The following is a 25467-nucleotide window of genomic DNA, read 5'->3' as shown; positions in this document are numbered from 1 at the left end:
TTTATGCATTGAGTTGCTGCCACACAATTTGCTGATTAGATATTTGCATGAATGTACCTAATAAAGTAACCACTATGTGTAATTTAAAAGCCAAACAGTTTTTGTGTAAGCCTGAACAATTAAAAGATGTTGAAAAAAACTTTCAACTGACCAATACAGTTCCTCATAAGAAACATTCAACTTTTGTTTGTTTTCCTGTCATTATTAGGTCAGTACATCAAGGTACTATTTCAGTTGATCTACCTAATGCTGTCTTGCTCTTGACCATCCACACTTAGCCTATATTTATTGTCATGCCTCCTGTTCATCTTTTCCTCAAACAGTCAAACCCAGTCCAGATATTTTATTTTGAGTTCACTAGATTGATAAAGTCTGATCTGCACTCTCTGGAACTTAGACAAATGAGGATTCAGAAAGCTGAATGACATTGGCAAGCTACCTAATGAAAGGCGGTTTCCTCAGGATGCTGAACTCTAAACATTGGGTCATCATTGGATACGAAATCTATCTTTTCGGACTGAGCTAAGAACAAAAATTTTAATGCCGAGGGTTGTAGACCTTCAGAATATTCTATACCAGTCATTGAGTAAATTCAAATCGGTGCCTGGTAGATTTTCAGATTCTAGGAAATTAAGTGAAATTGAGACTAGGTAGCAAAACAAAGGAGAAAATAGCAGCCATGTATTGATTGTATTTCATAGTAAGCTATGTGACCTATTTATTTTTATATCTATTTGTTCCTGGTCAGCACAATGGCTTTCAGGTCATTGATACACTAATAAATAGCTGATGAATTTAGGTGATTTTACCCCACTTCCTTGGCACCTGCCACCTGCCACAACACCAATCTCGTCTCTTGTCGCCTCCATCTCTAAACTCATTTCTTTAGTAAGAATTCCCCATTCCACACTGATAATCCCTTCTCCCATCTCCAACACTTCTCCTCTTCTTGGACAGCCCACTCTAGTTCCCTGCCTTCTCTAAATCTTGTCATCTTAAATTACTGACTAGTCATCAACCGGCTCGACTTCAACACTCCTCTCTCCTCCTCAAATCTTATCCCCTCTGAATGCACTGCCCCTCACTTCTCCCTCCTGTCCCACCAAACTCATGCCCTCATACCTCAACTCCATTCCATCTCCCTTGGTTTAGTCCCTTCCCACCTACAACTGAGACACTTCTCATCTTCTTGGTCTCCTCAGTAACTTCCTCTTGTCCCTGGTTCTGACCACCTCATTTTCACCATGCCCCTATACAGTTCTATCCCCCATCAAGAAAACTTTAAAGCTCTCCACTTCTTTCTCAATAAAATAAGTAATCTGTTCCCTTCCACCATTACCCACTCCCATCTGGTAGAACTGGTCCTCATCCTCAAAAAATTTCCCTTCTCCAGACTCTAAGTGTAGCCATGGGCACCCACATGGCCCCAGCTATGCCTACATTTTCAATAGCTGCGTAGAACAGTCGAAGTTCCAAGCCTTCCTCGATAATGCTCCTCAGCCCTTCCTTGCTACATTAATGGCTGCATTGGTAGAACTTCATGCACCCATAAGTACCTTGTCAATTCATCAATTTTGCTTCCAATTTCCAGGATGCGGCTTCCTTTCAAGGACATCAGGGATGTCCTCCTAAAAGAACGGGGTTTCCGTTCTTCCACCATTGAGGCTGCCCTCACCTACGTCTTCAGCACTTCCCGAACACCCACGCTCACCGCATCTTCCTGCCACCTTAACGGTGATAGAGTTCCTTTTGTCCTTGCCTACCACCCCATGAGACCGCACATCCAACACTTCATTCAACACCCACCAATTCCAAAGGGATCCTACCACCAAACATATCTTTACCTCTCCCCCATCTCTCCACTTTCCACGGGGATTTCTCCCTTCACGATTCCTTTGTGCATTCATCCCTTCCCACTAATCTCTCTCCCAGCACTTATCCCTGCAAGCGGCCAAAGTGCTAACCTCCACCCTCATGTCCATTCAGGGCACAAACAGTCCTTCCAGGTGAGACAACATTTCAACTGCAAATGGGCTGGGCCCTCCATTGTGTCCTGTGCTCCCAGCCTCCTCTACATTGAGACGACTTCATAGAGCATCTTTGCTCCATCCACCAAAAATGGAAGTTCCCGGAGGCCAAACATTTTAGTTATAATTTCCATTCCCATTCCAAATGTTGATCCACTTGTGCCCCAGTGAGGACATCCTCAGAGTGGAGGAGCAGCACCTTATATTCCATTTGGGTAGGTTCCAACCTGATGGCATGAATATTGATTTCTCCCTCTGGTAAAAAAAATTCCCTCCCCATCCCCTTTTCTTCTATTCCCCCCTCTACCCTCTTACTTCTCACCTGCCTATCAGCTCCCCTGGGTGTCCTTCTCCTTCCCTTTCTCCTTTGGTCTACCGTCCTCTCCCATCATATTCCTTCCTCTCTAGCCCCCTACCTCCCCTACCCACCAGGCTTCACCTATCAACTTCTAGCTATCCTCTTTTTTTATTCTGGAGTCTTCCCCCATCCCTTCCAGTTCCAATGAAGGGTCTCAGCCCAAATCATCATTTGTTTATTCATTTCCATAGATGCTGCCTTACCTGCTGAGTTCCTCCAGCACTTTGAGTGTGTTGATTTGGATTTCCAGCAGCTGCAGAATTTTTCATGTTTTTACGCTATGTGACTCTCGAATTTTTCATTCGGTGCTGTGTTATATTGGGAAAGTGTTAACAAATGTTCTAGGGATAAATGCTAATTATCTATTTGAGCAAATAATTGCAAATATCAGGAATCTAAAAGAGAAAGAGAAATTGCTGGAAGAACTCAAAAGGTCAGGCAGCGTAGCAGGGGAGAGTGAAATAATTTTTTTTTCTTCTTGCCTCTCTGACACTGTCTGACCTGATGAGTGTTTCCAACATTTTCATTTTTTGTTTAAACTGACGTCCTTAACGTTGGCTCAACTCTCCTTTTACTTGAGAGGATATTAGTCTGTATGATGTCCACACCCTGTGAATCACTCCATCAAGCCAACAGTGGACAACTCTGTTATATTATGATCAAGAAGCAAGCTGGGATCTATGGATCCCTTGCTTAACTGTATTGGTCCATGGCAGAAAAATGGTTGGAAACCCCTGATTTATGTAATAGTATTTACATTGAGTATTGTGATTAAAATTAGCCAAATTCTTTGGCAAGGAATGAATGACGTGGTTTAAAACTTCAGAAATGGCAGCAATGAATGGGATTCCCTGGTGCTGGTAGTGAAAAACAAAGTTATGATTTTTTTCCTGAAGCTTTTCACACAGTAAATTGAAATGGTTTCTCAGGATGATGATCGGGTAGAATATCATGATTATTTGAGAAACAGCTGGATATCTGAGCTGTATGTGGCTTGCAGATTGATGAAATAGGGTGGGCTATTCAGCTGCCTCTATTCACATCTTTCTTGTGACATTGAGTCATGAATTGATTTGGTAATCTTGAGAGGAGACATTTAGCTTTGTCCACCCGATAATCGGTCTGATTCTTTTCGATAGTTTGAAGGCACACTTTTTGAGAATGCTATCATTATTCGAGCCTCAGTCAGAGCATGCACAATACAAAATTCTCATCAGACAATACCAATTCATTGTTTTATTTTCCTCATCCTGTTGCACAAGGTAAGGCTTCTAATATGAGCTCTGGGAATGCGGAGACATAAGCCCCTTCTTTAATTGCCAAGTGAAAATCTATTAATCTGAGAGAAACAGCTGTAAATATAGAAATCCTGCCTTGATGCAATCTAGTCTCTGAGAAGCCCTTCTCAATTTTGTCAGAGCACACAATGAGCCCATTGTGTTTCGATCTCCACAGCTGGGCACTCATTCTCCCCAAGAGTGTTGTAGAGCATCACCTTTGTCTGTCAACAAAAGTGTGAAATCACAGCAAAATCATGGATGCTGCTGCAGCTCTTACAACCCATTATCAATAAAGAGTTTTCCTTCTGTTCATAATAATGTACAGAATCACAAGATCTTGGTTAAGTAACTGAAATTGCTTTGAAATTCAGTCAAATTCAGCTGTATAGACAAGGTTAATATCACAGATATTTTTGTTTGAATTTCTTTGGATCAGTTAAAATGGCTAGAAATACTGTAAATTTTAACTCTTGAATGAAATGGTAAAATATGCCAAATGGTCGTATATTATACTCAGACAATATAATCTGTGTAAGTTTGTGTATGGAGACCTAAATACAGTGCCCAGCCTATTTTAAGTCTATATCGAAGTAACTCGCAGCAGGTGGTTTAGATGGAGTTCTGTGTGTGAACTGAATTTGACTAGAGTATTTTATTATCAGACAGTACAGCTAGTAATCTGAACACTGATTCAAATTTACTCATAGTGAGGTTATGAAACAGCAAGCAATCTGAAATCTTGGGAGGACATTAACTTAAGTAGGAATGAAATTCAGCAGAGACATTTAACAGATGGCCAATCCAATATCACCAATTTTCTGCTAAAATATGATCTTAATAATCATTTCCTGATGATAAATGCATGCTTAGATCCATTTCCTCCTTTGACCCTTTGCAAAAGCAAAAAAGACAAATATCGTGGGCCAACAATTAAGGGAAGAGAAAAAGTGAGGGAGTGGTCTCAGAGCGGCTTAAAACTTAATGGCAATGCAATAGCCAAACTAATTTCAACTAAATAAATTAGTATTTATTCAATTCCTCACCCCCTCCCCTTGATACGAGCTGCTTCACAATCTCATATTCTATGAAAACACCCTTTCCTGGACAGCTGGAATTAAGTATCAATTTCTCTTTATTTGATGTTTTTCCAAAATAGATTTGCACAGTTTCTTCAAGAGATGAGTACAAGTGATCTTGAGATATTATAACAGGTTAAAAGTGTTTTTCAGTGATCATTTAATTTACCAAGCTTAAGATTTACTGCATATGTTTTCCAGGGCCAAAATGTCTTGTTTTGAATTTTTCCAGGCAATTTACTCCTTGACATACAGCATATGCAAAAAACAAGAATGGCCAGCACTCTGTATGCATGACCAAAGAGTTTTAATGACCTGTAAAAGATGGGGAATGCAGCTTCTAATGTAATAGTGGAAAAGAAGCGTCTGGATTGTACCTTTTATTACTGGAGCGAAACTCACATTTGGAACATGCCACATTAAAATAACTTGCAGAAACTAAGATGATTTAACATTGCGGTTTTTGATTCATCAATGAAAAGTTTTAAATAAAACCAAATTTCCACAATGGTATATACTGTAAGTAGAAGATAATATGCATAAATTTCAGTGGGATTGGAAATAAAAGGACGCCTCTGTTTACCAGTATCTAATCCCAATGAAAGAAAGTGTGTGTCTTCATAACTATTTCTTTAGGACCTTGCCATGTGGGTTTGGGTTTGGGTATTTGATCCTCCACAATATTCCATGTGGGAATTTAAACTGGAGGGTGGCAGTGTTTTTTTTTACAAGGTCGAGTTGCGAGCTCAACATCAACCCGGCAGGGATGGAGAGCGTGCTCAGGAGTGGTCTGTCACTGGATCGAACTCGGGAACCTCCGTTCTCGAGCCAAGTGCTAATCTCACTGCGCCACCAGCCGACCCGTGATAGGGTTTCTCCAATCCTAAGCACTGTTTAATATTTTCACAGTAGGACCAATGGATAGATTTGCTGTCAGTTCCTGATCTTCTGTGCTTAACTGTCCTATCTAAAGAAAATTTAGATATTTTGAGCATCTTTCATAAGGGTACATGAGTAATCATTCTCTGTATCCATCATTCACACAATTCTCGTGCTCCATCATTAACTATTTTCTACACTAAAACCAGGAAGAAGATGCTCTGTTATTACTGCTGTTTCCATGAACAGCCTCCTACCATATTTTGCCTCTTTTTGTTGCATCTCCCTCTTCTCCAGTTCTGGTGAGGGACCCAAACATTGACTGTTTCTCTTCCCAGCAATGCTGCCTGTTCTGCTGAGTTTCAAGAGTTTGCTGTTTTGTTTTTGATTTTCAGTTCCTTACTATTCCATGGGTATAGTAGTCCACTTCCCTCTCCACAGCCTTGAACATCATGTGCAGGGAGAGATCAATGAGAACAGAGATTATATTATGAATATTTCATCTCACTTTATATCTGCTTACACTTCTGTACCTTATGTACAGGTCACCATGATTACTGTACCAGTGTGACTTATACCTGCATAATAAGGATGTTATTTGTCATTAAATTGCATTTAAACTGTGCTAGCATTTTGACAATGATTTGTAATAGAACAAAATCAAACAATACCTGTTATGTTTTATAACTTTAAAACATTAAACTAATTAGAAGGAAGACATGAGAGTCTGAGATACGGTTTAGTTTCAAGTTTTACTTTAAGTGAGGCACACACGTATCATGCGGTAGTGCGATGATGTTGGCAATTAATGTATTTTACATATAATCTGTAATTATTTAAACAAACAAGAATGTTTAAACAATATATACAATATTACACAAGTATTATTGAAATACTAAATAAACAATACCCGTGTGTCTTTCCCAAATTTCAACTTTGAAGTCCTATCACATCATTGCAGAATCTCATTGAAGCTACAGTTGAGTTTATGGACTCCCTTTCTCTTTGTCTGCACATAATGCATGTTCTTGATGCCTTGATGAACTGACATTAGGTTACTCCCAGAGCTAACTCAAGAAACAATCTGAAGTTGCCGACAATGGGGTAGAAGTGTGTGTACTGCTTGAGAGGTAATAGTGGGAAGTGACTATGTTCCCTAATGCGACACTATCAACGTCCTGAACCTGCACACCAGACATTTCAGGAGACAGGTAAACAACTGCGTAATGACCTGCTTGCACCGAGATGGTATTGCTGCTGTTTCAACTGCCAGTCCTGCAGCTGACCCCAACTAGGACACTGTGTCATCAGTGTCTACCCCCTACTGTCTTCACACCACCCCTTGGAGTTACTCATGGTGCAGTCTGAACAGCAACCTGCTCATGATGAAAAGTTGTGTAAATTGGAGGCCAGGAAATGTCAGAAGAGCGTTATTCGACACACTATAATCCTCTTCACATGTAGTATCTCCATGCTCATGCAACAGAGTAACTTGCTTGTTGGAGACCCCTCATTGTTCATGGAGAACTGTTAGCTACCTACCAGCAGCATTGCTTTTGTGCAAATGTGAGCACCTTGAGGGTTACACTCCTGTTGTCTGTTGAGAGCAGCAGTCTGCTCAGAGCAGTATGTATGGTCAGTGAAACAGTGACCCATTCACATGTGCTAGATCCTCACTCAATAAGAACAGCAAGCAGTTTCCAGGCACACATTACTGTTTGTTCACTTTTAAACAGCAGAGACTAGTTCTTTAACTGGATCAGAGTGAGATTGCATAGAAGCAGAAAGACTTTGTGTGTCTTAATCTATGTGTCAACATTAAGAAGAGGATGTGCTGGAATTTTGCAAATCATTGGAATAGTTATGTCCCTGTCAATGGACAAAGTATACCCCAGGTTATAATGGAAAGCAAGGGAAGAGATTAATAGACACAAAGTACACTGCAGATGCTGTGGTCAAATCAAGACGTACAAAAAAGCTGGATGAACTCAGCAGGTCGGGCAGCATCCGTTGAAAGGAGCAGTCAACGTTTCTGGAAGAGATTGTTGCACCTTTGGTAATGATCTTTGTATCTTCACTGGCCAGAGGTGTGGTACTAGCCAATTGGTGGGTGGTAAATGTTAATCCTTTGTTTAAGGAAGATAATTGGAAAACCCTGGGGATTATATACCCATATATATATATACACCCATTATATATGAGTGTTATGTCATTGGTGAACACACTATTGCAGAGGATTCTTAGAGACAGTATTTATGAGCATTTGGAGATCCATCATCTGATTAGGGATAGTCAGTATGGCTTTGTGAGAGGCAGGTCATGTCTCAAGAGCCTGATTAAATTTGTTAAAGAAGTGACAAAGCAAATTAATGAAGGCAAAGCAGTGGATATGGTCTATATTGATTTTAATAAGCCATTTGATAAAGTCTCCCAAGTTCATTCAGAAAGCCAGGGAAACATGGCTGCGTGTTATCACAATTGTCTTGCCCACAGAAGACAGAGGGTGGATTCTGTCTGGAGATTGGTAGTCAGTGGTGTTCTGTACTGGGATCCCTGCTCTTTGTGATAGTGACAAGATGCAAAGTTGTGCTGACAAGTGGCATGTGGAATTCAAGCTTTAGTAGTGACACACTTTAGAAGGTTGAACTGGAAGACAGAATATAGGTTTAACGGCAGGGTTCTTAACAGTGTGGAAGAACATAGGAATGTGGGGTCCACATCTCAAAGCCTACAGCACAAGTTGCTAACTTTGCTAAGAAGGTGCATAGTGTGTTGGCTTTTAAAGTCAAGAAACTTAGTTCAAGAGCCATGAGGTAATGTTGCAGCTCTGTACAATTCTGTTTAGATTGCACTTGGAGGATTATGTTTAGTCTTGTCCACCTCAGTATAAAAAGAATGTAGAAGCTTTAGAGAGGGTGCAGAGGAGATTTACGAGGATGCTGTCATGATTAGAGAACATTTCTTATGAGAATAGGTTGAGGCTTTTCTCTTTGGAGTGAAGGAGGATGAAAGGATACTTGACAGAGGTGTACAAGATGATAATAGGCCTAGATAGAGTAGGCAACCAGATACTTTTTCCCAGGGTTAGCGGGCATAATTTTAATTAAGTTTTTTTTACACTGAGAATGGTAGGTGCAAGGAACATGCTGCCTAAGGTGGCAATATAGAGGCAGGTACATTAGGAATATTTAAGACACTCTTAGCTAAGCCAAAGGATGAATGAGAAAAGGAGGGCTATGTGGAAAGGAAGGGTTAAATTGATCTTGGAGTAGATTAAAGGACTGGCACAACATGATGAACTGAATGTCTCTACTGTTTTATGTTCTGTCTTATTTTTCTCATTTTAAATGTACTTTGAAAGATCTGTATTGCAAAAAAAAAGCAAATTTAAAAAAGGTAGCAGAGCCTCATTGCACCATTGTGTGGGTCCATGAATTTCCTTCCAGTCCCCTTCCCTGGCAGCTTGCTAAATCGCTTGTGCAATCCTCCTGCCTAGCTTCATCATGGTGTAACACCAGTGACTTCCCAGTGATGATGCCAGGGAGCTGGAAAAATCTATGCCTGCAAACGCAAAGCATCTATTAACACCTGTGACAAGGGCCAAAATCACTACATGCAGGTGCTGAATGTCTGTATCCAAGATAAAAGAGCAAGGTTACATAATGAGGTTCTGTCATTTGACACTGCCATGTTTAATATAGTTTAATAGCTTCCTTAAATGCATGGAAACAACACTGAAGGCAGTCATTTGGATTTTAAGAAGTATATAAAACAGAAAGCAATGTAAGCTCTGAATAAGATGCCTTTCATTTATGGAAAAAGTTGCTAAGCAACTTGCTTTTTATCTTTCATAACAAAGGAATGCAGTACAAAAAGTCTTTTTTTCCATCAGTGACCTCAAACCTTTTCAAAACTAATTCATCAGGTTGGCTGTTGTGATTTTGTGGCTGTTCTGACCATACAGCATCTTACACAAGGCTTGTTAAATTGAATAGTGACCAAACATAGAAGTGCTCCATTATCTCCCATCACAAAATGTAGCAAACCAGGATTCTAACTCTGGTGCTCACTTAAGACTACTCTTCATCTTCAATGGCACAAAGGGGTATTTATGATGCTCTGAAAAATAGATAATTTACCTTTGTGTGTTTATTCTCATTTTACATGTCACTTTAATAGAACTGCATTGAATTTTACACCTACAAAGTGTGTTCCTTCTGAGATTACAGTTTCATGAGAATTTGTAATTATTACACATATTGTACTCTTTATGATGGACAAACAGATGTGCATTCAATACATAGTCCATTTCTATTTAAGTCAAGAATTGGCATCCTCTGTAATCTTTGGACAACACTGCCAGCTAAAACTTAATCCAATGAGTAACGAGGTGTGACACACAAAAACAGGCAGATTCCCAGTTTATTGATAAGCTGTGAAAAATCTGAGGTTTTACAACTTCTCTCAGATTCAGACTCTGGTATTTATCTCTTGTACATGGAAATACAGAGTTAAATTCATCTGGGGAATGCAGCATGCGAGCACCACCACACATACCAGCAAGTCCACAGTCCTTGGCACAGCACAAATCAGAACAGAATGAGCAAAACCTATTCCTCCCTCCCACCCATCTACACAGACACTTCTCCAACTCCAGGACAGGTCTCCAGCCTCCTGTTACCAGTGCTGGGCCATTGGGTTTCCCTGGCAGAACTTGAAACGTGGTTGACTCCGTTACTCTGTGCTGATTAAAGCTTTGAGGAAGATTTAAATCATTGAGAATGAGAGTGGAAAACAAACAGGTGCTCGTCGCTATCTGCTCGTGTTCGACTGGCCTCCCTCTCTTCAAGCTCCTACGCTCAGGCAGGATGTGCAGGAGTCTGGGGCCCCATGCTGCCAGGTTATTGCCATTGGGCTCCTGGACTGGCTTCATCACCTTACCACTGAAAGGACTCCACAGCCTGTAGACTCATTTTCTGGAACTCTGCAGTTCACGTTCCATGTATTTTTGTTTACCTAATTTTACTATTTGCCTGATTTGATCAGGGCCCTTCAGCACTGAACTGATCCTGCAGCTGTGGCCTACAACCATCTGCAGTCACCACAGCGCCGAACTGGCTCCATAGTTACAGCCTGCAGTCATTGGGCTCCTATACTGGCTTCACTCGCCACAGCGCCGAACTGGCTCCATAGTTACGGCCTGCAGTCATTGGGCTCCTATACTGGCTTCACTCGCCACAGCGCCGAACTGGCTGTGATTTCAAAGGTTGCAAAAGTACATTTAATGTCGGAGTAATGTATATAATATACATCCTGGAATTCTTTTTCTTCGCAACCATCCATGAAAACAGAGGAGTGCCCCAAAGGATGAATGACAGTTAAATGTTAGAACCCCAAAGCCCCCTTCCCAGCTCCCCACCAAGCATAAGCAGCAGCAAGGTAACAATCCCCTCCCCCAGCAGAAAAAGCATCGGCGCCCTCCACCGAGCACTCAAGCGTGCAGCAAAGCATCAATAAAGACACAGATTTGCAGTACCATAAAGACTATCCTTTCACCCTATAATTTGACATACCACAGGCTCTCTCTCTCTCTCCCTAATAAGGGAAAAAGAGGTGTCCACGTTTCACAGCAAAAGGGGAGTCATAACAAACAACTTGCTGATTTACGATGTTAAAAGTCTGTTGCGTTGCTTTTTCCGAGACTGTGCCCAAAGAACTCGGGTCTCTGGGCACAAGACCAGCAGCCATCTTGATGCTTTCAATCTTCCATCTCCCACGACACACTGATTTCCTGCGGAGGCACCGACCACGAGTCCTCCTTCCTCCAGATCCACAAAATCGCGGAACCCCGAAGGCATGCTAGTCTTCTAGGTTGCATCCTTGGTATGTCACCTAGTGGTCAGTCAGGAGACACCAAGAGCAGGTCTGATTCTCACAAAGAACCAAAGGCAGTGTGTCACTCCAGGTCAGCGTCTGAAACAGAACCCTGAAAGAGAAAAACAGAGATATTAAAGATGGAAATAGAGCTGTTTCTGAAGATGCCAGCAAAGGAGTCACTGTTTAGTGTCATCATCTCCTAAGCTCCTCTCCCTTGACTGTGGGGATGCGGAATCGATCTTGGGGACTCTGCGGTTAAAGTTCTGCATGTTATTACTTTGATTTTTCATCATTTGCACCATATATTGTTTTTTCACACATTGGGTATTTGACTGTCTTTGTTTTGTGTGTGTGTGGGTGTGTTCTAAGGGCTTCTATTGTGTTTATTTTGTGGTTGCTGCAATAAGATGAATCTCAAGGTTGTATACAGAATGCACAGTTTAATAATAAATGTACTTAGAACTTTGAGTTGTGACTTCTAGAATACCAATCAACATTCGGGCTCCAGTCTTTGGTCATGATCCCCAGACTAGCCAATGATGGGAGCCCAAATTCCAAATTGGAACTCTGGACATACCAACTGACTGGATCTCGCATCTCCTCTGCTCCCTAGTTTAAGATGAAGAAAGTTATTCAAGGCTCTCTGGTCCCATAAGTTAATCAGTAACTGTTACATCCTCACGAATATAAGCCTTACACATCTGGTGAGTGGGCAATCAGTTTTGACTCCGATGCTCCACGTTAGCTGTCACTGATTGACTGAAAGGATATCCACAAACTCCATAGATGGAAAATTTCAAAAATTACAAGAACAAAATTTAAAACTAAGTTCAACTCCAAGAAGGCTGCAACGCCTTCTCTTTTATCTCTTCCTTTGCCACTTTCCAGACTTGTATTTCCACCAGTTTGGTGTACAGGGTTGAGTGTCATGATGTTGTCCCCTGTACACTGGAAGAAAACAAATGCAGACTTAGGTGTCCATGTTGTGTAATAGCCAACAAGAATAACCCTGCTACTTTAATCCTCCATCCAACTTCCATGCCGACCTCTCGGAGGCCTCCTACACTGTTCCGACAAAGCCTAATGAAAAGTCAAGGAACTGCAGACACATCTGATACTCCTCAATCTGCTGAGTATCTTCTGTTTTGTTTGCCTTTGTTTCACTTTTTAACCTATACTTAAAGTGAGAAGAATTTTGTTCTATCTAGAATTTCCCTAGCGCATAACCCTCTATTTTACTAAGCTCCGTGTACCTATCTAAGAGGCTCTGAAAAGACCCTATTGTATCTGCTTCCACCACTGCTGCCAGCAGTGCATTTCCACGCACTCACCACTCTCTGTGTGAAAACCTTACCCCTAACATCCCCTCGGTACTTATCTCCAAGCACCTTAAAATTATGCTCCTCGTGTTAGCCATTTCGGGCCTGGGGAGAAAAAGCCTCTGACTAGCCACACGATCAATGCTCCTCATCATCTTATACACCTCTATCAGGTCACCTCTCATCCTCTGTCACTCCAACGAGAAAAGGCCAAATACACTCAACCAGTTCTCATAAGGTACATCCTCCAGTTATGTACAATTATCTGCAATTTTATCACAGATAGTGGGGATATTCTACATACATGTATTTTGCATTAAGTCACCCAGTGTGTTAACTTTAGAGAACAGAAGTTTGGAAATCTACAGCTCAGAATGAAGTTGTTTGACATATTTTGCTTATACCACCCTAAGAAGAGCATCCACTTGCTAATACCCACTTCCCAGCTAGTTGTCCATAGCGTTGTATATTTTGCCACTCAAGTACATTTCCAAGTACTTTTTAAAAACATTGTGATCTCTGCCTCCGCCCCCTTTCAGGCAGCAATATCAAGACCCTGGTAAGCACTGATTAATCAGTTAGCAACACAATGAATCCATTGCTCTGGGCTTAAAAAAGACATTACAGATCTGCAGCTTTTGATAGAGTTCACTAATGTATTCATTGCATCTTATGAGGATAGTGTTTAGGTCTACTACAGCTGAAATCCACAGTCACAGCCATGGGTACTCCAGTAAGCAGCATCATTTAAAGATGTTTAAAAAAAATCTTGGGTAATGAGAGCAGTTCCCCTTTAAGAAAATGGAAGTGGGGTCCAGTCTATAGGTTTACACAATTAAAATGCAAAGGCCTTATCCTTCCAATTCTGGCTATCCTGCTAGTAAATACACTGCCAAAATAAAACTAAAGGCCTCAGGACATGATTGCTATACCAGAAGGATATCATGGATGGCTGTGTACTTTGTTTCATGGAACCATGACTATCCCCACCATTCTGGACATATTTCTGCAGCTCTCCACCAGGCAGGACAGCTCTGTCTGTTAAAGGCAGGAGAGGTGGCGTATGCTTAATCGTTAACACATCATTGTGCACAGATCTAGTGAGGGAGTATCTCCTGAGGGAGTTTTCTGTCATCATCCTGTAGTGGTGTACATTCCACCTCAGGCCAATGTCAGGCAGGCTCTGGAGTATCTGAGCAAAGTAATCAATTGGCACAAAACAGCGCACCCTGATGCCTTCTCTATCATTGTGAGAGATTTCAGTCAGGCCAACAACTACCACCAACATATCACCTGCAGAACCAAAGGAGTTAACACACTTGACCACAGTTACAGCACCATAAGGAATGCTTACCATGCTATCCCACACCCACATACACAAAAAGTCCAGGTACGACCTATGGAAGACCATTTTAAGGGGGAAAATCCTTTCCAACTGAAGTTAATGATGGAATCAGATGCACATCAGCTCTGGCAGAGATTGCAGGCCATTACTTCCTACAAAGCAAAACCTAACATCATGAATGGCTGTGATGCTTCACTCCCAGACAAACTCAAAGCCGTTTATGCACACTTAAAAAGGAAGTATAAAATTATACCTATGTGAATCCTTGCAGCCGCTGACCCTGTGATCTCTGTCTCAGAGGCTGACGTTAGACATTTTTCAAGAGGGTAAACCCTCACAAGGCAATGACCTACTAGGTAGTGCTCTGAAAACCTATGCCAGCCAACAGTTTGGATTGTCTAAGGACATCTGCTGCAGTCGAAGGTTCCCACCTGCTTCAAAAGGGTGACAATAATATCAGTGGCCAAGAAAAGCAGGGTGAGCTGCCTCAGTGACTGTTGCCCAGTAGCACTACATTTACTGTGATGAAGGGCTTTGAGAGGACAATCATGGCCGGAAACAGCTCCTGCCAAAGTAAGGTCCTGAACCCACTTCAATTTTCCAATTGCCACAATAGGTGTACAGTATAGGGACAACTTTATGTTTTAGTAACACATCATTGAATGTGCTATTATGTGCATATTGAGCATGTGGCACGTATTGATCTGTACGTGTGTGTTGGGTTAGGTTTCTGCCAGTAAAGAACCATGAAACATAGCTCCTGTCTCCAGCATTCTTAATAGTATTGTTGTGTAGCCAGGCCACATACACAACAAGTTGGCGACGAGGTTAATGAACCTACATCGTATCGGAATGCCATGTTTTAATTGATAATGAAACTCGGAAGAAGACTGCAAGGAACAAGTCAACGAGTGGGAGTAGGAGGCAGTGCGAGGCCGTGAGTCTGAAAGGAAGTGGGAGCACAGCCAGGGTCGGAACGTCAGGAGACCAAAAGACACAGTTGGAGCTGCAGCACATCCAGGCGGGACCACAGCCGGCACTGACCCCCAGGGGCTGAGGGTCTGCCTGCCCCAGAAGGGAGATAAAAAGGAGCCACACACACACACACACACACATATCTAGACAGAGTGCGCTCGTGGCATTAGCAAAAAGGACACAAGTCAAAAAGGAAAATAAGGGGAGAATGGGGCTTAATTAACATAGCAAAGATGGTGATGATTGGAACCATTACAGCATTTAATAGTGGCATTGAAAACTGGGTAACTTACATTGAAAGAGTAGAGTTATATTGTGATGTTAATGACGTTAATGATGAAAAGAAAGCCAGCATCTTACTCAGTGTTATTGGAGCAAAAACATATGGGCTGCTATGGAGCTTGTTAACCCCTGATACACCAGCTGACAAAACGTTCAAGCAAATAGAGACTCTCCAACAGCATTTAAACACCAAACCACTGGCCATTGCTGAAAGATTTACATTTCACAATCAGAATTAGAGCAAAAATGAAAGCATTTCTAAATATTGAGCTAAATTGTGCAAATTATCAAAACATTGTCAATTTGGAGCTGGTCTATCAGACACTTTGAGGGACAGGTTAGTGTGTGGCATGCAGTATGAAACCACATGCAAGAAGCACCTGGGTGAAAGCAACCTTACATTCAAGAAAGCGCTAAACATTGCAATATCAATGTAAACAGCAACATGGGGCGATTCTGAGATACAACAAAAATCTCTGGAATGTGCCACTAATAAAATGTCACTGAACAGAAATGAAGGGAAGAAATGTTACCATTGTGGGAACAGGTCACATGACCCAGGTGACTGTTGGTTTAAAGACAAAGAATGCAGAAACTGTGGCAAACAGGGCCACACCGGCAGAGTATGCACCGCTAGTAAACAGCAGAACAAGGACAAAATACAGAGAAACAAGAAACCCCAGAAAGGAAAACACAATATTGTACACAAAATAGAAGAAAGCAGTTCTGATGAAAACAACTCTGACGAAAGTGAATTGTCTTGTCTGCAACTTCACAGCGTGAAAGAGACAGATGATCGAAGAGTAATAAGGATCACTCCACAAGTGGCAGGCATGAGACTGAAAATGGAGTTGGACACAGGCTCAGCTTTAACAGTGATCTCTGTACATGACTACAAATGACTGTTTTCTCACATACCTCTGAAACGAACTAAACTAACGCTAAAGACTTAGGACAGGACAGAGTACGTCCCAAAGGTAAATTAAAGTGACAATGACCTACAGAGACAAAACACAGCAGCTGATCCTCTATGTACTGAAAAATGGAGGACCACCATTGCTGAGACGTGAATGGCTCAGGAAAATCCAGTTGGATTGGCACACCATCAAGGCACTAATTATGTCAACAAAGAAGGGCAGCTCAGCGGGTAAGATGTCCGCAGCTCTCCTCTCACCCACTGTTGACTATTACAACGACAACGAGGAGTTAGACAGTGTCGACGATGAGGATGCATGCAGTATCTGTGGCTGCGAATCGGATGAAGGTACAGAGGATGCAAGGGAGACAGATATTGGCCAATAAGCAGGATGATAAAGAACACCTAGAAGTAAACGAGCAGATGTACCAGGAGAAATTGGCATCTCTCAAAAGACAGCTACAGCAGTTACAGGAAGGCACCTTGCAGAAGTATCAGAAAAGGATTAAGAAACTACATCAACAATGCAAGGAAAGAATACAAAATGCAGAGCTTTTTCTGCAACTGGAGACAGAACAAGTGAAAAGGAATTTTATTGAAGAGAAAAAAGCAGCAGCGAAGGAATTTGATGATAAAAAGATTGAGTTAGAAGAAAAGAAAAAGATGATTGAGAATGAGAGGGTAACAATGGAATTTACAGGAGATTCTATGGAGGTAAAGTCAACAACAACTAGGAAACTAAGGAGGAGACCTAATGACCCTGTTCCAATTACAGACAAAAGATGAAAACCTGCACCCGCACAGTTAAATTACTTGTTAACAGATGAACAGATAATGGAAGATCTGTGAGCTCTCAGTAAGCTTAAATCACCAAAAAGACCAGCATCTCCATCTGCTCCTGAGCATCTTCCCAGCACCCCTGCTGAATCTCCAGCACAAAAAGATGAAGCATGAATGGAAGATGGAAAGTTATAACACGATAAGAGGTGGTATCATAAAGGTTAGGCTATCAATTTGGAATCTAAGGAGAATACGAAGATTGGCTGTGTAATTAGCTCAGTTGGAACAAATGAGATATGGGTAAGGAAGACAAGTGATAGCACAAAGATGTGTACATATCTAGGACAGCTGTACAGAAGCGTCTTCAGTATACAGAGGTGATCTGCTCCCTAGAATTCTTAACAAGTTGGAGGCGCACATCTTCTTAACTCCCTACGCTCAGAGATCAACTTTTCATGACTTTTATATGGAAATAAACAAGCAAGTTTGTTGACAGACTGAAGAAGACACTATTTGAAGACACTTCCCAATGCCATTTCTGTTTTGATGATTGTACATATTTTTAAGAATAACATTCAACTTTACACAGATTTCACTTTGTTTTCATCATCTTCTCATTATGGAGGTGACTACTCTTTATGGCTGGAACCTGCCAATTTGTGGATTATTTAATTAATTTCAGACAATAGAGTAAAGATCTATTTGCTTCAGTGCCAGACAATCTAGAGAAGACCCCTCCCCCAGAGACTTGAGTTATAAATGGATCTTAGACCAAAGGTAAAAAAAAGGCTTGTTATAATTCAATATTATTACATTACTTTGTTATAATTTGATATTATTAAGTTGCTAAGTAAACAAATGGTAGGCGTTTGTATGTTAAGGGTAGACATATTTGTTTAGCATAATGCCACAGTAAAAAAAAAGCAGTTGATACACTATTAAAATAAAAGGTGAGGAGTGTACTGTATAGCCTACATTATAATAAGGGACTGCTTTATGTTTTAGTAACACGTTGTTGAATGCACTATTAGGCACATAATGAGCATGCACTATTAGGTGTGTATTGATCTGTACATGTGTGCCGAGTTTGGTTTCTGCCAGTAAAGAACCATGAAACTTAGCTCCCTCCTCCAGCGTTTTTATTAATAATTTTGTTGTGTTGTCAGGCCACATACACAACAATAGGTCTATAGTGGATGCAGTCTCACTTGCTCGCCACATACACAAAATGCTGGTGGAACGCGACAGGCCAGGCAGCATCTATAGGGAGAAGCGCTGTCAACGTTCCGGGCCAAGGGGCTCAGCCTGAAACGTCGACAGCGCTTCTCCCTATAGATGCTGCCTGGCCTGCTGCGATCCACCAGCATTTTGTGTATGTTGCTTGAATTTCCAGCATCTGCAGATTTCCTCGCGTTTACTTGCTCACCACTTGGTCTTCAGTCACCTGGACAATAGTAATTGCATCAGGCTGGTGTTTATTGATTATGTTGTGTTCATTATTGAGGGATAATGCCAGCATACAGGATATTCACCTGAACTTTATAGACCACCCTGCTTGTACAGTGTGTGAACCCCTCCCATGTGGGAGTGGCATCAGAATAATACTACTAACTACCACATCTCCTCTTCATGAATAGAAAAAGAAAACCAAGTATGTACTTCTTGATATTGAAATCATAGTCACTGAAATGGAGTGATTCAGTTCACTTCACCCACGGCACATAAATTATGCTCCTTACACAAACATAAAAACAAATTGCCAACATTATAACTGTCTTACTCTTTGCTTATAATCGTCTACCTTGCCCTTTATTTTCTCCTTTTCTTTTGCCATTTTTTAAAGAAAGTCTCATTTTGTGAAATGTTTTCAACATTAGAATTCTTTCCAAAAAACACTAAAGCTAATGAGGTCAGTGTAGACTACCTGAGCACTCCAACAAAGTGAGAGGATTATTCTGCATCTTTGGTCACTGTTGGGGTATGGAGTATAGCTCTGTGGTTGGAGATTCTTGAGCAGGTGTGCCCACCTCAGGTAAGTGGTTCTGCTCTATTTCTTTCTCTACCTTTTGTGGTCTTTGAAGCTGCATGAGCATACATCTATTCCGTCTGATTTCATCTTGTGATGTTCTGGTCACACACGGTCATAGTGTATGCTGCCAGACTGTTGTTTCTTTGGTGAATTGGTCTGAAACTCAAACAACTTCACCACTCCTGGCTGGTGACAAAGGTTTTGCTCTGTGTCTGAGATCATGCACGCTCTTCATTTTCTCACGCTAGGTTGTCTCGAAATTTCTCACTTTGTATCCACCTGGTAAGTGAGGTAGGAGACAGGAAGGAAGAACAGGCAGGCTTGTTCTCAGTCTCCGGCCCATTGACAGCTCTGGTGGACTGCAGCCATTCACTGGAGGTGTGGAGCGATAAGCTAGCAGCACTTTCTAGGGGTATTTTGCCTTCAGTAGGAGACTCTTAACAGTTTGCACTGCTCTTTCCACTTCTCCATTTTCCTGTGGGTACTGTGGACTGCCTGTCTGGTGTTTAAACTCATAGTCCCTCGCAAAGGCTTTGTATTCTGGGCAGCTGAATTGTGGATCGCTGTCTGACATAGGTGTCTCTGGTATTCCATGGTGGGTGAATACAGCTCTCAGATGCTGTATAGCTGCTGTTGAGGATGTAGAGGACAGCTTGGACACCTCAACATGAGTAGTAATCCACAGTGAGAAGATGTTTGTCTCTTTTCAGCTCAAAAATGTCTGTGCCTGTGATTTGCCATGGACAGTCTGGGAATTCTGTGGGACAGAGAGGTTCAGCATGATTTTTATGTAGTTTCCTGCATGCTTCACATAGCTTTACGTAATCTCCCAGCCGTGTGCTCAGACCAGGCCAGCACATGGATTACCTTGCTTTTAGGTGACACTTTTCCATGCCTTTTTGTCCTTGGTGGATTTGACTGATGTTTGTGGTGTGCATAGAAGCAGGAATGACAACCCTAGAGCCCTTGCTGAGCTAACCGTCAAAAATGGTGAGAGCGTCTCTTTCAAACCGGTAAAACCTGAGTTTGTGAGCTCCTTTTGGAACTGCTGGCCATCCATGCTCTCATGACCTTGCTGCAGAATTGGCCCTTTTTCAAATCACTATGAATTTTGTCCTGTTTGCTCAGTGATGCAGAGAAACTTTTACATACCTGAGCTAAGCAAATGTAGATATCTTCCACGAGGGTGGAGTCAGCCATCATCCACTCACTTCTGCATGGCATCATCGACAGTGTCTAGTGTTGTGAAAGAATTGCTGGGGATATGTTCAATGTGATAACAGAATCACATAAGCCTCATTCTGAATCTTTGCTGGCGTCGTTCAAACAGTTAAAAATATTAAATTTAATATCAGGGAATGTATACAGTATACAAACTGAAATTCTTACTCTTCACAAACATCCAGGAAACAAGAAACCCAATAAGACAGAGAGGTAGAGAGAGAAATCGAGTACAGGGGTCTTCTGAAAACAGTGCATACTCCTGCTGTCCCTGTAACTCAGTCTCCCATGATGGTTCAGTTACCAAAATCAGTGAGGATCCAGTTTGGGAGTCTACTGGGCCACTCCCTGAATGCTCATTACTTCCAGGCCACTCCTGGAGATGGCGAAGCACCGGACTGTCCAGCCAGTCCTAAGGCCCGCTGCTTGTGAAGAACTGTAGTTTGAGCTGTAGCTGTAGACCATGGACCCTGACAGAACCCCAGCCACCTTCAAGAGTAAAGAAAGACATAAAAAAGAAGAAGAAACAGTTTCATAGACAAACTGTAAGAAGTAGCCTGAATGTACAGAAACGGCTGGGGCCATCATTCCTAGCTCTTCCTCCTTGGATGAGGTAAGTCATCCATGAATTTCAAGATGAGAATACTGACAAGGTACTTGTGGTCTGTTTCAAGCAGGAATTTAGTGCCTTTCAACAACAACTGAAACATTCACAAGCCCACAAGAGAGCCAGCATCTCCTTTTTGATTTGGGTGCAATGCTGTTCAGTTGGAGTCAGTGCTTTGGAGCCAGTTTCCATACACCACTCCAGTACTGCATGAGCATTCCCTCTAAACTGAAGGAAGAGATATCTGCTGATAACTTGGTTGCTTTTCTCAGATCAAAGAATGCCAATGTTGATGGAGAGATCGGCTCTGCTTTAATTGATCAGAATAACTTCTCCTATAGTGCATCCAAGGTACAAACTTTTCTTTTCTGAGAGAAGAGGCCTTGTTTTCTCCACCAAATCTGAAATGAACTTTTTCAGCTACTTTACCATGCCAAGCAAAATGCAGATCTCCAATACATTCGTAGGTTGCTCCGTGTTCTGAACTCCTGCCAGCTTGTCTGAATCTGGTTACACTCCCTCTGAGGACAGTTGGTGGCCTAAGAACATCTCCTCCAGAAATGCAAATTTTCATTTCTTTTTGTTCAGGGTTATTCCAGCCTGTTTCATTTTCTCCAAGACAGCTTCCTCTCTTTTGTCATGTACCAAGATGAGTGTATCATCAATGTGGCAGACTACACCTTCCAGTCCCTCCAAAATTCAGTTCATCCTCATCTGAAAGAGTTCAGGCCTGATGAGATGCCAAAAGGAAGTCTATTGAAAGCATAGCCTCTGTATGGTGTGACAAAGGTTGTGAGCTGCTGTGACTCCGGAGCTAACTGGATCTTCCAGAGTCCTGAGTTTCCATCTAGTTTGCAGAAAAACTTTGTTCCACCCAGCATGCCAAATGTGTGCTCCACAGAGGGCAGAATAAACTTCTCCCACCCCATTGCATTATTAAACTTCATTAGATCAACACAGATCCTCATTGTGTAACCTGGCTTAGGAACAGGAACAATGCCTGCATCTCGGTCAGTAGGTCTCTTCACTCTAGTTATGATGTGACTTTGTTCATCAATGGGACTGGTATATGCCTCACTGTGGTCGGGGGGGGGGGGGGGGCCTCACCCCTGGCCTCAGTTGGATAAGGTACTCCTCTGTCAGTACACCCAGTCCTGTGAACAACTCCAGGTACTCCTCTTGCCACTGGACATTGTTTAGTGAACCCAACCTTGCAATGAGGTTCAGTTTGTTGATGGCATGTCTTCCCAGTAGTTGTGAGAAGAGCTTCTGAATCATCTTTTAATGGTTTCTCATTCTTACAGATGAAAGTAGTAAATATTCCTTTCACACTGACCTTATGTTTCCCTTGCCCCATGAGCACTTTCTTTATTGGGTTTAGCATAATGCCCATTTTCTTCACCAGTTTTGTGAACAGACATTTGGAATGGCTATGACATTTGCTCCAGTGTCCATTATGAACATCACTGCCTCATTTTGCAACTGAGCCATAGTACACCTGCCTTGTCTATTTGAATCTAGAGTCCCAAGGAAAGCTCTCTCTCCAGCTGAATCATGGTCTTCTTTGACCTTCTGAAGAACTTCTTGAGTGACACTGGCTTTTATTATGGCCAACTCTATTGCACTGGTAGCATTTCACTTCTTTTGCTGGGCAGAGTTCTTTGACATGGAGTGGAGACTTGCTGCATGTCCTGCAGTTGGACGTGTTACCTGCTCTTTGATTCACTTCTCTGTTTTGTTTGAGCTGAGCTCTACCTCTTTCTGTAGTCTTTCTGACTGCACCTTGTTGGTGCCTTTCTTTTTGTACAGCTTCTTGCATTACCTTAACATTGTTTTCTTGTCTGAGTTCTGCCTGCTGCTGATGAACATGCTTACTCTCCTTGACCTTAGTAATAGCTTTCTCTAGTGTGAGATTTGTCTGCAACTGAAGTCTCTCTGACAATTTGGTGTCTAGTAGACAGACAACAATCCTGTCTCTAATGAACCCATCTCTCAGATTTCACATACACGGTTGTCTGACAGGGCATACAATGCTGTAATGAAATCATTTACAATTTCATCTGGCTCCTGTTTTCTGGAGTTGAACTCTGCCCTCTCATATATCAGATTTTGCTTTCCTGTGAAATAATCTCTGAATTTGTCCTGAACTGTTTTGCATTCCTTTTTCTGAACATCTGTCAGTCCTAATCCACCCATAATGCCATCTGCTTTGTCACTCATGTAGTATATTAGTGTTCTTCATTAAGGACCCCCATCACCCAGGACATGCCTTCTTCTCATTGTTACCATCAAGGAGGAGGTACAGGAGCCTGAAGACACTCATGCGATGTTTCAGGAACCGTTAGTTCCCTCCCCTATCCAATTTCTGCTTAACTTCCAACTAGAACCGATTCCCTATCATATCTGGAAAATCTGTACTCCTCCACATTGGAGGCCATGGGTGAGAACCTCTGAGAGTTACGGGATATTCTGGATGAGGAGGTTCACTAGGAATGGTTGCTAATCCCACCATTGATCAACCTGTCAAGATCTGAAGAACAGAGCTATTAAACAGGTCTTGCCGCAAGTAGTGAGAAAACTAACAGAAAGAAAATGATTTACTAGACTTCATATTCAACTATATATGTGTAATGGATCTATCTATCCATAACAATATTAGTAGGAGTGACCACAGCTGAATACTTGTGGAAACAAAGTCCCGCCTTCACTCTGAGAACAATCTCTCTGTGTTTCCTAGCAATGCCACCAATCAAAACAAATCTGCCATTTAAAAGGCGAGCATTATTGAGCTCAGGCTTCAGCATCAGCAAAAATTTAACCGGTATCTGTAACTTGATGGGCCAACATTTTCCTCTACCTAACCAATACAATCAAATCAGAAAACTACATGAATTCAATGAATAATATAGCACAGTTTGACAGGTACAGTAGGGATGAACTGTTATCCTGGTACAACCTCAGTACAGGATAACAAACCTACTCTGTGGATTAACCAATATATTGTAAACAGAGCATAGCAAGCCTGCAAAGTACAGATTAGATCAATTCCAGCCATACCCAGTTGTATGTACTAGTGGATATTTAAATGCCTGAAGAATAATTTCCAGCATGAACATCCCCATCTTGAGCAATTGTGGAGTGTACTGTATGATTACGAATGTCAAGGCTGAAATATTTGTAACAATATTCATCCAAGGTGCCAACAGTAGATGCCTTTCACTTTTGATCCCACTATCACATGCTGTACTGGTGGTCCACAAAGCTACATCCTTGATCCACTATTCTGCTCCCTGTAACTCATTGCTGTATGGCCAGATTCTCTTCTAGCTCCATCTACACAGCTGCAGATGTTATTACAGCAGTAGATCAGATCGCAGAGAATGTTAAGAAGAATACAGGAAGAAGATAGAGAGCTGAATGACAGGGTATCATGACGGCTTTCCCTCAATGTCAGCAAAACAAAAGAGCTGGTCATTAACTCAGGAAAGGTGGAGGTGGGGGGAATGGAGGGGGAGGGCTGTATGCAGGTTCCTGTCTACATCAACAGTGCTGAGCTCAAGTGAGGAAAGACCTTTATGTTTCTAGGATTGAGCCTCACCAATAGCCTGTCTTGGTTCAACCATGTTAATACCATGACAAAGGAAGCACACCAGCTTTGGAGGACTGTGTCAACACCAACTTATGGAGAACAGCTAAAACTTCTGTCAATGTGCCCTGCTGTCAAAGAGCAGAACATTTGTTATCTGGCCCGTTACCATCTCCCAATCATTATCGAAGTAATGGGTGGTGTTTCAACAGAGCTTCTGAGCATTTCGTACACTGCACTAGCCTGTTCACTGAATCTCAGCTTGGGTTTTGCATAAAGCACTTGAGAGACATAACAGCCATATTCTATAAATGGGCTGAAGTGTTTAATTTAGAGGTCCAGTGAAGGTGACTAACTGAAGTTTGATCAAGTAGTGCACTGGGAAGTTAGTGGGGATCAAATGCAGAGGCATGGACAGGACTTTTAATTTTCTGGGTTGTCACATCCTGAACAAATCAGTGTGCATTGTTTGTAATGGTTGCTGGATCTTCCACATGCACACATGTTCCTGAATTGGAACTATACTTAGTGCATAGGAGGTTGGATATTCTGCAGTGACTGACCTTCCTGTTCTGACTCCCTGACGCCTTTTCACGAAGTAGGTGATATGTCAAGGATATGGTGGAAAACAATCCACCTTACTGGATGAGTGCAGATTCAATAACACCAGATGGCAACATATAAGAGAAAGTAACCCACTTGAATATCATTTCCTCTGCCACCCATACACCATAAGTGCAGTGTGCACTATCTACAAGATGCATCGCATCTGCTCACCAGGGTTTCTTTGATATAGATTCAAAACTCACATTCTTCACCACATGGAAAGACAACAGATGCAAATGCATGGAAAGACTCCATAATACCGCCATTCCTACTTTACAAACCACCTGCCTTGGAAATATATTGT

The 25467-nt window shown here is 41.8% G+C and overlaps 1 protein-coding gene and 1 pseudogene across 1 annotated transcript in view; both read left to right on the top strand.

Moving 5' to 3' along the window:
- The window catches only part of LOC132396413 (ethanolamine kinase 1-like), a 441177-nt gene that overhangs the window by 283218 nt on the left and 132492 nt on the right, over positions 1-25467 (top strand). The gene's annotated exons all lie outside the window — the stretch shown is intronic.
- LOC132396468 (sin3 histone deacetylase corepressor complex component SDS3-like) lies at positions 16758-17507 on the top strand (annotated as a pseudogene).

Source organism: Hypanus sabinus, chromosome 7 (genome assembly GCF_030144855.1).
Source record: "Hypanus sabinus isolate sHypSab1 chromosome 7, sHypSab1.hap1, whole genome shotgun sequence".
Lineage (NCBI taxonomy): Eukaryota > Metazoa > Chordata > Chondrichthyes > Myliobatiformes > Dasyatidae > Hypanus > Hypanus sabinus.
The sequence above is the reverse complement of the archived record's forward strand: the minus strand, read 5'-3'. Positions and strand labels throughout refer to the sequence as shown.